Below are 15,819 nucleotides of genomic sequence, written 5' to 3'. Positions count from 1 at the left end.
AAAATTAAAAAAAAATAAAAAATACAAACAGCTTTAACCAAAATGAACAGTGTACTGTGACCTTTTGGAAAAGCAAACCACACTTGTCACACTGATTCAAAAAAGATTCAAAAGTGATTACATGTATCTGTCATGAGGCAGCTCTGCTGCCTCTGGGTTTTCTGTTTTCTTTCTTTCTCTTGGTGTGTATGGGGGGGTATGTGTGTGTGTATGTGTGCCCTAGGTGTGGGTGTGTTCCAGGTGTTGGATTCTGGGGCGGCTCCTCCCTACTCCCATCTCCCAGATCAGGCTGAGTGCGCGCACCTGTGCCCAATCAGTGGGATCAGATTCTCCACACTATATGAGGCTTGGCGTTCCTGTCCACCCTCGCCAGATCATTCCGTCATCATCCGTGGTGACTAGTTCTCTGAGCTCCTCTGCACTGCTTAGTACCTTGAGAAAAGTAATTTTTAGACTCTTTTGGATTGACTAACCTACTATCACCTAACCACCGTGTCTCCCTCTCCTGCAGACGCTTCCAGCCTTTGTTCTCCTGCCTCCGTCCCGCCACTTCAGACCCCGCCACGCCGCTCCGGAATCCCTCCTCTTTCCTTTGCTTTATTTATGCCTTTTTGTTAATAAATCTTCTGAACACTCCCTTACTGTCTGCTTTTGGGTCCTGGCCTGTAACCTTGACTTTGCACAACAGTATCTTTCCAGACTTTATACTGACATCATGCCATCACACATTCAATACCCTGTTAACAAAAATATTAAAACAACAATAGACTTTCAGTCATCAACATAGTTCTCAGAGACTGAGCAGCAATCACATTTGGTGACTGTGAAAATTATCAGTGGACAAACCTGTGCATTTCTGGCTCTACTTTTTGTTAAATTCTTCCCATTCAGCTATTGCCTTTTTGTAAGAAAGAGTGAGGTCACGCTCATGAATACTGTCCTTCAGTACCACTGTCTGGATGATGGACAACAAAGTAGAAACACATTTGGGGTAGGTAAGGTGGAAGGTGTAGTAACACCCCATCAGGATGAGAGGAGCCTCGTGGATCATGTCTTTAGGCAAGGTGGTCAGCGGCACTGTGCCAACAGCCAGGAGGAGGTTAATAGATTCTACCAGGAGGACCGGACTGGTGATGGGTCGTCTCTGGAGAAACATGTTGGGGTCCTCAGATGGTTGAGAGCAACAAAGAAGATACAAAAAGTAGTTCAAAATTAAACCTCAGGCATATCAAGTTTAGTTTCAGTTTAACTGATAATAACTAACTCACCTCAAGAATATGAAACAGCGCCTCACTTGCTGATCCAAGCTTTTTGGGTGGAGCAGTTGGGGAAGGAAACATTGAAGGAAGTGCCTTCAACAGAGCAAGGAACTGTCCAGCTGGAAAACATGGATACATCAAATGTATTGTCCTTGTTTTTGTTAAACAATTTGACTGTGACATTAACTGTTGTTTAACTGAAAGGAAAGCACAAAAGTGAACAAGCATGAAACCATGCAAACCCACACTGTGTACTACACACGCATCCCACTAAACCTCCCTCACAAGTCATCCATTAGTGAGTGGCCACAATTTACCACACATAGCCCATAGTGGCAGTATTGTGCACGCTGTGAGAATATTGCTTTTATGCAGAGCCCAAAGTAGTGTAATCATGGAAAAACTATGCTGTCAGACAACAACAGTGTATCTGTGTATGTGTGTTTAAATGATGTGAATAAAAAAAGCGCAAAATTTGGACCTACCTGTATGTACTTTGAGGACCTGTAACTCATAGTATGAATGTAAAATTCTGCATGGCTTTATTAAATATGCAAAGATACTGTATGAAAAAATCAACTGATTCTAAGGGGGTCTGGTGGGAGGCACTTTTTTTAAAAAAAATATCCATTTTATTCCATTTTTATTCACGTTTTTCTAGCATGATTGAGCCTTCAGATCTTCAAGTTTTCCCAAAATGCACTTTTCAAGTTTTCTGTGATGAATTACCAGAAAACATCTGACACATCCAGGATACCAGTGCTTGCTTTTCAGCGATGAAAATTTCATGTGGCTATCTCTATTGTGAATGAAGTTATGAGGGCTCAAAAATGCTAGAAAATAATGACGTGAATAAAAAGCATGAAATTTGGACCTAACTGAATGTACTTTGAGGAGCTGTAACTCACAAAATATCCATAGTATGAATGTAAAGTTTAGCATGGCTTCACTGAATATGCAAAAGATATATAGAAAAGATAGAAAACATACATAGAAAAAAACCCAGCTGATTCTGAAGGTGTAAGGTGGGAATTTTTTCCCCAATTAGTTGATTTTATATGGAATGACCCTATACTATATTATGCTTACATTTATCAAGACCCCTTGGTGGCTTCAGTGACTTGTTCCACACTCCAAAGAACAGCGCGTTTTGGCAAAAGCTTTCCCATCTCGCTTTGACCTGGTCAGCGAAGTTCTTGTTGTCTGCCTCTAAAATTCGGCCCAGTTCATCCATGATCTGAGTGTAAAAATAAACAGAACTTTTCTTAGAGAGAAAATCGCAAACAATTTCAGATCCCCATTCTGCCCAACATTTGGACTAGCAGGCAGGAAAAAGCAATGTACATCAGAATCAGGTGAACATAATAAAGTCCACAAAATTCTGTCAGTGTAATATGGCCAGTCTTTTCATAATCTTGAGATTTTAAATATTGTGTTGCTTATCCAAGGGTTTAGGACAAAAAACTGAGCATAGGCATGGCTACCATTAGGCACAGATGTCTTGTCCCATCCCTCTATACTATCTGAATTCTCAAAATAGCTAAAAATCTGGGCAACCACTATGTATCAGCTGTGAACACCTACTGCAGTGTTAGTAATTTTAGTAGTGGTAGTACAGATATTTCTCCCCACTCTTCAGTGTGATAGTAACTTTTTAATCCCTATCGCAACAATAACATTACTCTATAACAATGTTTCAAAGTGTCAGACTGAGGGCCTCCCATTGCACGAAGGTTATAAAAAGGTGCCCTGTTTTAGCTTAATTCAGTTCCTGTAAGTCTATAGGATCATTTAGCAGCTACATGACTGTATAACTCTCCAGAACTATCTTAACTAATTTAGAGATACTTGGGCAATCCTTGAGCATGGTTTTGTTTTTGATGTGTAGTGAAAAAATCTGTTAGAAATCCTTCTTGAACACTGTTTTCAAGTTGAGTCTTTGAGCCCCATCCGACCTGTTTGGTGGCCCCCAGGGGAGGCCCGCTTCCCACTCTGAAAACCCCCTGCTCTACAAGAATGCCTACTCTGCCCTTCTGAAATGGATTCCTGTAGCAAATGTGGCCTTAAAAACTGTTTTTATCACCATTGGTGGCATCTTGGTAGATGACTAATTATCAAAGGATTGTAAGAATTAAGTAACTCACATGCTTGTGGTCTCTGAAGCAGGGATACGCATCTATGATCTTTCCAGTCCTATCCTCCAGCGTAAAGATCTCATGAAAGCTTCAATGGTTATCCATACAACACTGTCACAATACTGATATCAAGGAATTCCTTCAAACAATCTTTATATCTGATTTTGTTCATATTGCCCAGCACTGCATGAAATTCACAAATCCTGGCGCTGCTGCCACTAACTGGCAGACACTGAATAAGACCTTCTAAAAAAGCAAAAGCAACAACTTCACATACACTTTCAAATCTGTAAATGGGGAACCTGGAGTTCAAAGGTAAGGAAAAAGAGCTCATCAGGCAAAAAAGATGGCAAACAAAAAGGAGCAAATGAGCTACCTGGCTATTAAAATGATATAAATGTTTTAATCAGGTATTGCACATGCATAACTATGAGCGTGTGTGTGAAAACACACTTAAGGGAGAGTGATTCCTTGAGAGCAGAGATTATATGCATCGACAGCAGTGTGGAAGGATTTATACAGCAAAATTTAGGTAGAAGTAGTTGAATAATACATACGTTAGAGGGGAAAGTTTGCCTCTTAAGAGAGCACACAATTACAGTTGAGTGCAATAAGCATTAGTTCATAGCACATTAGCAGAGACAACTTCCAAATTTACCTGCGCTGTCATCACTGTCCTGGTCTGTGGGCGTGTCCTCAGGGGGATCAGTGATCTCAGTTGATGCGCTTGAATCAGCATCATACTCTGTGTCCTGGACGTTTGTTTTGAACGCTAGTTTACGTTTCTTTGGACAAAGAGCTGGGCCGGGACTGGGAGTTGATGGGCTCATCACATGCTGGGTTGACTTGACATTCTGTAGTCTTTTGATCAGTTGACGGAAAACTGCTTCCTGTGGCATCAAGTGGACATAGCAACTTATGAGATATGAAAGAAAGATTGTGATGCACCACTTAAAAAGCTTAAAAATAGATACAATGTTGGCAGAAGACAAATAAAAACCCATCACGAACCAAATAAGAGTTTAAAAAAAGGCTTTGGAATTACAGTACAGTAAGCTCATTTTCAAATTACAATGAAAAGATGTGTACTGATATTGACTGGCTGAGACTTAATCTAACCCTTAATCTCTAATATGAAAATCTTGATGTGATGATATGAACAAATCATGGGGTTAGCATACATAGGGAACAAAATGATCAATAAAGCCTACCAATGAAGAGGTCAGTCAATTGATGTTTAATTATTATTTATTATTTAATAAATCTGCTCTTATCTTTTCAGAACTGTCTCTTACAAGTTAAGACTTTGATATTAAAATGTAAGGCAATTATTTTTAATGAACAAATGCATAGTACAGCTTTGGGAAAGTAAAAAATAACTTTAGTTAGTAAATTCTTTCACTTGACTAACCATGCCACTAATGACACTAAAAATAATCAGAATCAGAATCAGAATAACTTTATTAATCCCCGTAGGGAAATTCTTTCTGTTACTTTAACTCCCAGTTTAAAAGAAGAGGAAAATTGCACAGTGTGTGGTGATAGAAAAAATTTCTAGAATAAATAAGTAAATGAAAACAAAAATAAATAAATGAAAAACAAAATAACAGTATAGTACAATGAAAATCAAGTAAAAATACTGCAATAACTCCAATGTCAAATGTCAAACAGAACAATATATACAACTAATATACAAATAGAAAGATAAGGCATCTTAATGTTTGCAATATGTGCATGAGGTTTGTGGTTGATAGTTTAAAAGATAATGTATACACAGTATACATGAGTCCGTGATTCTTACAGTCCAGAGTTATATAGTTTGACTGCAACAGGCAGGAATGATTTCCTGTGTCGCTCTGTTGTGCAGCGTGGTACAATGAGTCTGTTGCTGAACGAGCTTCTGTGGTGGATCAGCACATGGTGGAGAGGGTGTGAAGGAGAGTCCAATATTGTCCTAACTTTGGACAACATTCTCCTCTCCAACACTGTGTTCAGAGAGTCCAGTTCCTCCCCCACAACATGGCTGGCCTTCTTGATGATCTTATTGAGTCTGTTAGTGTCCTTCACCCTCAGACTGCTGCCCCAGCAGATAACAGCATACAGGATGGCACTGGCCACCACAGACTCGTAGAACATCCGCAGCATCGTCCGGCAGATGTTAAAGGACCTTAGCCGTCTCAGAAAATAGAGACGGCTCTGGCCCTTTCTGTAAACAGTGTCCACGTTTTTGGACCAGTCCAGTTTGTGATCAAGGTACACCCCCAAGTACCTGTACTCCTCCACCATGTCCACATTGACCCCTTGAATGTTGACAGGGGTCGCTGTAGCCTTGGTCCTCCTCAAGTTCACCACCAGTTCTTTTGTCTTCATCACATTGAGCTGCAGGTGGTTTCTCTTGCTCCATGTGACAAAGTTGTCTACAACCGTCCTGTACTCACTCTCATCACCACCTGAAATACATCCTACTACAGCAGAGTCGTCAGAAAACTTCTGAAGGTGGCAGGTCTCTGTGCAGTAGCTGAAGTCTGTGGTGTAGAGAGTGAAGAGGAAGGGAGAGAGGACTGTCCCCTGCAGAGCCCCGGTGTTGCTGACCACTCTGTCTGACGTACAGCACTGCAAGCGCACATACTGTGGTCTGCCAGTCAGGTAGTTTACAATCCAGGACACCAGTGGGGCATCTACCTGCATCGCTGTCAGCTTCTCACCCAGCAGAGTCGGCCTGATGGTGTCAAACGCACTGGAGAAATCAAAAAACATGATTCTCACTGTGCTCGCCGGCTTGTCCAGGTGGGTGTAGACACTGTTGAGCAGGTAGATGATGGCGTCGTCCACTCCGAGACGGGGCTGGTGGGCGAACTGAAGGGGGTCCATGAATGGTTGGACCATGGGCCGGAGCTGCTCCAGGATGAGTCTCTCCAGAGTCTTCATGATGTGTGACGTCAGTGCAACAGGCCTGTAATCCCTGAGGTCGCTAGGGCGTGATGTCTTCGGTACAGGGACAAGGCATGACGTCTTCCACAGCATTGGGACCCTCTGAAGACTGAGACTCATGTTGAAGACATAATGAAAAACTCCACATAGCTGGGGGGCACAGGTCTTCAGGGCCCTTGGGCTCACGCCATCTGGGCCTGCAGACTTGCCTGCATGGAGTCTGTTCAGCTGTCTTCTCACCTGGTCAGCAGTGAAGCTCAGTGTGGGGGAGTCAGGTGGGGGAGGGGTGTGTGTGCTACCTTGATAAGTGCAGTCAGGGGATTCAGAGGAGGAGGTGGGAGTGAGGTCTTCATGTGGAGATGAGGGAGAGAAGAGGAGGGGGGAGGGAGAGAGAGTGGAGTTGATGGTTGCCATTGTGCTGCAGAAGAGTCTGTTTGAGGGTGAGCTGGGGTCACTTCGTCAAATCTGTTAAAGAACAGGTTCAGCTCATTCGCCCATTCCACACTTCCATCAGCTCCTCTGCTGTTTCTTGGTTTGAAACCAGTGATGGTCGTCATGCCACTCCACACCTCTCTCATGTTGTTATGCTGAAGTTTCCTCTCCAGCTTCTTCCTGTATATCTCCTTGGCCTCTCTGATCTTGGATTTCAGAGTTGCCTGTATTTTCCTCACCTCCTCCCTGTTGCCAGCCCTGAACGCCCTCTTCTTATCATTTAGAATGGTTTTGATGTCCTTTGGTACCCACGGTTTGTTGTTGGGGTAACAGCTGACTGTCCTGGCTGGGACAATGGTGTCCACACAGAAGTTTATGTATCCAGTGATGCACTCAGTGAGCCCATCAATGTCGTCACCATGGGGCTCACAGTTGGGGTAATGTTGTGTTTATGCAAAGTAAATGTCAAGAGATGACAATGACTTTTGACAGTGAAGATGAAAAACCTACCCATGGTTTTTTAGTGCTGTCCTTATCTTGCAGCATTGGATAGTACTCAATCAACCGCCTGGCCATGGCAGACACTTCTTCACGAGAGGGATACTTTGCATCACCCCTGTCCTGCATGTCATTGGCCCTCAGGATTGAAATCATGCTTGTCATGGTGTTTCTGACCAAGCGGCACCTGAGCTCTTTGGACATGGTGCACTCATGTGCTCGGCCACAACGCTGCATCTCAGAATAGTACTTGCGAACTTGGTCCAACTCTGTATCTGTGTAAATAACATAGTCTGGGCTGCTCATCTTCATGATCTTTTTGGGAGTCTCATGTTTTGGCGTTGACGTCTGGGGTAGGCTCGTCTGGTCCACTGCAGGTTTTACGGCCACTTGAGAAGTTGAGACCTCCTGCACAAAAATATCAATTTAGACAGTTCTTCATGGTGACTGCTACTGATCAAAGCAAAATGACCAGACCAAAAGTCTAGACGGTATGAATTATTATTATTATTATTGTTGTTATTAGTGCTATTAAAATTATGTACGAAACATTGTTTGGTCTCAATGAAACAAAGAGGTTGTGATTATGGATGCAGGGCTGTGACAGTATTAGTTTGAACTACTTGTGTGTGATTTTTTTTGCCCACGGTGCACGCAGTATGCATACATACCACACAGCTGCTGTGTGGTATGTATGGAAGATTGTAGTCACTCAGTCACTCACAGACACCCAGCAAGGATAATTTAATAGGACCCTTAGTGGGATTGTCAAGGGATGTTTAGAAGGATGCGTGCGCTTTACGCACCATGAGTCAGTTTAACACTTGTTTGCTCTTTGATTACTACTTCTGGCTACTTAAGAATTTGTTTTGGCACAGCTGAAACACATTTGAAAAAGATTAAAAATACACAACACGGTATTTATTTCTTCAATGTTACAGGACATCACTTGGGTAATGCAGTGATTTTGCTAGCTTTCTACAGGTTGCATTGCCTGACACTTGAGGGGAAAAATGTTTCTGTACAAATTAAAGCAGTTCAATTGGAAGTAATGGATATAATTAAATGTGTAGCCCTAATCCAAAATAAAATCTATATGATTTTTTGTAAGGGTCATTTATTGGGGAAAGTGTACAAAAAAATTCAGGTCAAACACTCATACATGCCTCCATATGACTGATGACTGATAGATGTCACCACAGTATCAATGTCATCATTTTAGAAATTTTGAATTTAAGAAAAAAAATGCTATTTGTGTATAATTTTAGCATCCACTGTGAGGTCATGTATTTTAGATAAACTTCATAATAATGTGTATTTATTCTTTAATTCATTCATCAATTCACTATGAATCCTTACCTCTGGATGCACTGCTTCCCAAATGTGTTTCCGTTTGAGGAAGTTCTCTGGCCCTGGTAGAAGATCCCTCAGGTCTTCACGTGTTAATGAGGGTAAAATGTCATCGGTAATATTTGCAGCTGTAATGTGTGAGAGCAGATCAATTACCAAGAGGATGTCTGTCACACAGTTATTATGTTAACTACATCAGTCCTATACTTTTAACGCATGAAAATTCGGATCAAAATTCTACATGAGGCTTGCTTGGCAATTATAGCAACTGACCTCAACTGTTTGCAAAGGACCCGTATTATGGACTTGTCATTCTAGATATGTCTAATATAAAGATATGCACTAATATTAGATGTCTACGCAATTTAGAAGAGATTTACCTTGTAAGAGTGACACAGTTGTCTCATCAAATGTCTCCATCTCGCCAAGAAAAAGCAATCTGCAACTAAGAGGAAAAAGATGGAAAATCATTTTTAAAATAATTAAAAAGAAAAAAAATCAGATAAAAAGGGAGCAAAGGGACTATTTAAATAATAAATAAAGAAAATAAAACGATTTGTCAACTGCTGCAAAGCACCACAACTAATTAGCTAACCAATCCCATGAAACACCCCCACTCTTCGCTCCATTAACCTAGGTTTCAGCAGGAAAAAAACCACACTAAAACAAACACTAAAAAAAATAAATAAATATTAACGTCAGCTGACCCTGCATTACATAAAGACAATTTATTTACCTGAAACTGGTTATCTAGCTTCATTTACACACCCCATGTAGTTGGGGTAGCTAATTAGCAAAACGGATTTCGTGCTGAGTTAGCGAGCTACCGCTGGCTTAGCTATCAGCAAAGCTAGCTAGCCTTTGGCTACCTGTTCGATCAACTTGAAAAACTGGAAGTACATATTTTATGCACACGCCTATAAAATTTGTTCGGCAATAATCTGGGTGAGCTGACTATTAACTAAGTTACTAACTTACCATAACTGGCCTTCTTGGTTGCTGCTCAGACACCTGCTTCACCTCCGTTCTCAGCTGAACTGCGGTGGTTGGCTCCGCTAGCTTCACTGCTGGTTTGCTCCAGTTTGACCGTAGGGATTGTGCTGCGTTCAGGTAGTCCTCGTAAAGTAGGAAATCTTCCCCACCTGAAATTCGAGCACTAATAGCCATCAAAATTATAAGTACAAGTGGTAAACTAGTTTAGGCGTGGTTATGTATCACATCAATACATGTGAACAACTTCAGGCCAGTGGTTAATAACATGTCTTTTTCATCACTGTAAAAGACTGTAACAGTGACAGGTCTATCAGTAAGGAACCGACAGTAATATTAATATTTTATTTATCTGCATTCATGGTTTACATTTTTCATTGTCATTGTTTCTGCTTCTTGGCATACCCCCTAACACAAACAACTGGTAGGCCTAAATAAAAGCCTCATTTTACATTTTCTAACTTTATGGGTTGACGAGCACCACCTGTATAGCACACACCCAGTTTTCCTTGGAGCCGTCAGGCGCCAAATTCGCCATAGTTATACCGGCAATCATCGTCTTTCAAGATTAAAGCCAGATTAAAACAATCTTCAGGACAAATGCTTATCCTTTTGAAAATACTGCCATTTTTGCTCAATAACATCAAAGAGTGCAGTTTATCATTGAATTGGTAGAGATAACACAAATCCTGTTTGCACCAGTCATCTCCTGTCAAACAGTTATAAATCTTAAAGAACTGATCGAGCAGCATTTGAAGTCATTTAAGCAGCTTTTCCCAGAAAACAATATTATACCAAAACAGCATTATTTGCTTCATCTTCCTTCACAGATTATGGCTTTGGGTCCTATGGTTAGACACATGTGTATGAGGTTTGAATCGAAACATAGGTTTTTTAAACGCTGGGCTTCAAAACTGAATTTTAAGAACATTTGTAAGACATTAGTTCAGCACAATCAGAGGTTTGAATGCTCTCACAATGTGAATGGAAGGCAACACCCAATTTTTTCAAATGAGAAAGAACTGGGCCCAACATCTGAAGTGGTGAACACACAATATGTCCTATCAAAACTGAGAGACTACATTGGTATTGGTACTAGTGATACGCGAACTGTTGTGTCACTCAAATGGCTTATCCTGAATGGAAACAAGTATACAAGTCATAAGTCATTGATAATCAGTGGTGTTAATGACCAGCGTCTACCAGTATTTGGGCTAATCAAAGATATCTGGTTGGTGAACAGTAATTTATACTGCTTTGAATCTCAACTCTATGACACCTTGGGATTCAGCAAAGATTTGCTTGCGTATGAAGTAGACATCCCTAATCTTGCACAAGCCACAGAGGTAGTTGATGCTGAGAAACTAGTTGATTTTACAACTTATTATGCAGTTACCTTTAGAGACCACCAGTATGTTCCAATCAAGTACAACCTCCATGATGTTCTGGAATTGAGCTCTTAAGCTTGTGATAAGGTCTCTTGGTGTTACCAGTAGGTCTGGGCAATGTATCAATATGTCAGTATTGTGAAATTAGATTAATGTGGTGATATGACATAAATATCAATATTGAGGCATACAGTTAAAGATGTTGTGATTTTTGACTTTGTCTATATCACTCAGCCATACTTGGTGTGTAAGAGCTGTTCATGTTTGCATGTGTACTGTTTCATGGATTGTTTGTAAAAGTTTAGTGTGATATTTGAAAAGCATCACAACTGCAGAAATATTGTTCTTTGTTAAGTACTGTTTTTGCCATTTTTTAAAATTGTAAACAAAAAGCAAAAATGCATTTGTACATAGACATCCCTCTTGCTTGCTTAATGAGACTGGTCATGTGTGTGACAGTAATTAAAAGCAACATAAACAATTTAAGCCTCACTGTTTGAATGCACCTTTACCAGCTGGGAAAATGTTAACCACAGAGCTGATGCTTGAAATTAGATGTTTTTGTCTGGACATACTAGTGCTTAAAATAAGGTTTCTATAGACCTGAAGTGGGTGTTTCCAGACTTGTCCCCTGTATCTAGTTAAAAATAACTCACATAAAGACAAAGATGCTTAATAAGACAGGGCAAGGCAAGTGATATTTACTTGAATTAAGTCAAATGATCTTTCCTAGACAGCACAAGATAATCCATTTATACTTAAAACAAAACCAACTAGATTTTGTAATCTAAATATGAGATTATTACACTTGGTTAGATCAGCAGTTTTTGCAGTGTACGTCTACATGAAAGAATATGTCAGATATGTCTACATCCAGGAAGAGCACGTCTACATCCAGGATAATGACCTTATACATCTACATGAAAGAAGATGTCAGATATGTCTATTTACAGGAAGAGCACGTCTACATCCTTGATAGTGACCTTAAAAAAAAATCAACATGAAATAATTGGGTTCTTACCTTCATAGTCGTCGGGTGATAACTGCAGGTGAAAACCGCAGGTGAAAACCGCTCCTATTTCTATTGGGCTGAGGTTGGACACACCCATTCGGAATGAGCTGATACCAAGTTCGTTTTCCGGAAAAAGCACCATCCGATTCCAGGAATTCGACCTGCTAACATGAAGGCTTTGGGAAACAGATGTACATTGGGTAAGTTACACAGACACATGCCCAGGACAGTTACTTTACAGAGGGGAATGTTTTAGAGTGAAGAGTGGGTAAGTTCAAGTTCCAGAAAAGGTACCTGGATCCAGTAAGTACCACCGAGCTGTATATTGGAATTCCAACTTTTCAACACGTGGTCATGCAAAAATGAATTTTTGGTGTGTAAATTATTACATGGTCTTGTGCTGCCGTCTAGTGGATAAAAATACAAGTGCTAAAGTTAAAGTGAAATATAATGACATTAAACACTTTGATAATTATACTAAGTGTGAAATATGTATTTTTGCTGTTTTCATGCGTTTAATATGTATAATGTAGCAGTTATAAGGATTTGAAAAAAATTCCATATAAGCGACACCGCAATGACGAGAATTCTACTAACCTGTTACTAACCCCGAGCTAACGGATCATAATCAAGGGTTAAGGGTTATGCAATCGACGTACAAATTGCAGAACAACGTCGCTATTGTGGAACGGATTTCAATGGTTGTGTATGGGGAGGCCGGACGCTGTTAAAAATGTATCTTTTTTTGTACATTTTTACAAGCTCTGAAAATTTTTGATGAAATATACTAAACGGCCACCAGAGGTCGCTGTCTCTCTATTGTCGAATTCCAGGAATTATACTTTGTCCAAATTCCATGGCAGAAATGTGACCCAGACAGTTGCCTAATGGGGGGGGGGGGGGGATGTCAGGAGAGCACAGTGTGTAAGTTCTCGTTCCAGGAAATGGACTTCCATGTGGTAAGTACCTCAGACACATGCCCAGGACAGTTGCACGACAGTTGATGTTAAAAAGTTGGAAGGCAAGCCGGTACATGGTAGTGTCTGTCTCGCACCCAGAATTGCTTCTTCTTATATACTTCTTAGTCAGAAAAGGCCACGCCCGCAAGTAATTTCAAGAGCCAATAGAAATGCTTGGTTTGACTGTTGAAATTGTGGAATTCCATGTTCCAAGTGTCAAGCGCTTCACAGTAGGGTGTGGCACAAGGTAGAATTCCTGGATTTTTGCTTTGTTGGGTGTGCTTTCCCCTTTTGTTGAACAGGAAGTTTATGATATGGAGTTTAAAGCGATTGGCTGTTGCGTGGTGATGTCATTGGATCCATACCCTATAAATACGCATGTTTCCCGCAGATGATATTCATTAAGGAGACTGTGGGGCACGACTCGGAACTTTTGAAATGATTCAGTTGGAGACTCAGTGCGGCCAGAGGCGACTGCAGCAGGGGAAAACGAAGCGCAAGGTAAATTCCTGGAAGTTTACTTCGCCTTTGTGTAAAAGGGTTGGCTTGTCCACCATAGGCAACGAGCCCTGTGGCTAAATGTTCCAAGTGTTAAGTCTGAGAGGGCATGCTTTCCAGTTGGTTATGGCAAGCACATTGGAGGAACCAGGGTGATATCCAGAAAGTGTAGTGTCAGATTTTGTGCAATATGTTTGTATATTTTTTCTAAGTGTGCAAATCCCATTGTGTTCTGTTTTATGTTCTGCTTATCCTAGACCTGATTCTCTGTTTGCTTCTGTATTTCACTCACCCCCTCCCAACTCTATCCCTCACACACACACAGCTCCACTATCTCCTACATACACACCTCTACTCTGCCACATGCACACTCCTGTATCGTTCCCCATGCTGCTCTCCCACATACACACACTCACACACGCATGCTCCCCTACTCTGTCTCTCAGGAAGCTCTCTGTCAGAGCACAGCCCATTTGCAACTGTGGTTGTCCTTGGCACCACACTAAACCTCAAAGGTATAAGTCCCTCTGTCCCGTACATTATTCCCCATTGTTCCCCATATACAGATGACCATTCTCCTGTTGCTCCCCTTGTGACTCCCCAATTTTTTACTCATCTGTGTATGCTCCTGTGAATGTGCTGTACTTATGTCATACTCACTCCTACCATACCTGTTGCTAATTTTAAGGTAGTCTCAAAAGTTTTTAAGAAAGCAAATGACAGAAATTCAGGTCCCATTGAAAATAAAATGCGTGTGAAGCGTATTTAAAATGGACAAGCAATGATACACGAGATAAGCAATAATCCCAAGAGAGACGAAGCCAGCCAAATTCTAGGAAAAAAGACAAATTTGACGTAGAAGTTGACGCTGGCTAAAAGTGCACCAACCAGACAAAGGGAAAATGAAAAAAGACATGCCAATTCACGCCCAGTAGTGTCCTTGGGATGGGTACAACCCCAGGTATGTAATATGATGTATCTTTTGAGACTTTCAGATGCTCCTGCAGGACTTCTCATGCTTGTAGACTCTGTGTTTGTAGAATAAAGCTTTCTGGACTCAACCTCTCTGATCTCCGGAACCTGATTGACTTTGTGCATTTTTCTCTGAAGAAGATTTGAACACTTAGAATTTTTCGAGAAGACAAAAACTTAAGAGAGATAAGATTAAGGTGTGGGGACTCAGCCGGACCTGGACCCAGCTTCAACTGGCCCTTGGCTGGGTCTATCGCCTGGCCTGAAAAATCCACATCAAAAGTCCATGTCGATATTGTGGAAGTGATGATCCATATCCATGTTTTATATTTTGTATGTTGTTGTTTTATAGTTGAACTTCACTGACAGTGATTACGAGGAAGAGATCCTGGAACAACGTCTCTTGTTCATAAGGATCAAGGATCAAGGATCAAGGAACTTTATTGTCATACCAGGACATTTACATGTTATGGTACGAAATTAGTACTCAGGTCCCAGTTTAAGCCATCCAGAGCAAGACGTGAACAAGAAGCTGTTCCTGAGCCTGGTGGTCCTGCTCCGGATGCTCCTCAGCCGCCTGCCTGAGGGGAGGGGTTGGAAAAGATTGTGTGCGGGATGGGTGGAGTCCTTCATGATGCGGAGGGCCCTCCCTCTGCATCGTGCTTTGTAGAGGTCTGAGGTGGTGGGCAGGCTGTTTCCCACAGTCCTCTGTGCAGCCTTTACCACCCTCTGCAGAGCCTTCCTCTCAGCAGCAGTGCAGCTGCCATGCCACACAGTGATGCAGGTGCAGAAGACGCTCTCCACCGCACAGTGGTAGAAGCTCCTCAGGACTGAGCTTCCAAGTCCAGCTCGCCGCAGCTTCCTGAGGAAGTAGAGGCGCTGGTGGGCCTTCCTGACCAGATAGGATGTGTTGGTGGTCCAGGTAAGGTTCTCGGTGATGTGTACACCCAGGTACCTGAAGCTGGAGACCACCTCCACAGCTGCTCCTCCGATGTGCAGGGGGGGGAGAGGGCGCCTGTCTCTTCTGAAATCCACCACCATCTCCTTGGTCTTTTTCACATTGATGCAGAGGTTGCACAGGACGTCCTCCCCGGATATTGAACGTGGTGAGTAGAATTCCTGGAAGTGCTTTAGTCAGTGTAATATAGGGAAGTGCAATACTTCTTAATTCCAAAAAATATAACATAGTGTTTCCTTAGGCTGGTGATACCACCACCACTACCACCACTCCCACCACTCCCCAGTCCAGGAAAAGGAAGAAGAAGAAGAAACAGAAGGACAAACTCCAAAAGGTCAACCAGTCTGAGAAGAATGTGGGAAATGGACAGAAACTTCCAAAGGAAAAGTGGAAAAATACACATGGACTTCAGGCAGGAAGAAAAAAATAGACTTTCT

The sequence above is a fragment of the Toxotes jaculatrix genome, chromosome 2, assembly GCF_017976425.1.
Source record: "Toxotes jaculatrix isolate fToxJac2 chromosome 2, fToxJac2.pri, whole genome shotgun sequence".
Classification (NCBI taxonomy): domain Eukaryota; kingdom Metazoa; phylum Chordata; class Actinopteri; family Toxotidae; genus Toxotes; species Toxotes jaculatrix.
Note: the sequence above shows the minus strand (reverse complement) of the source record.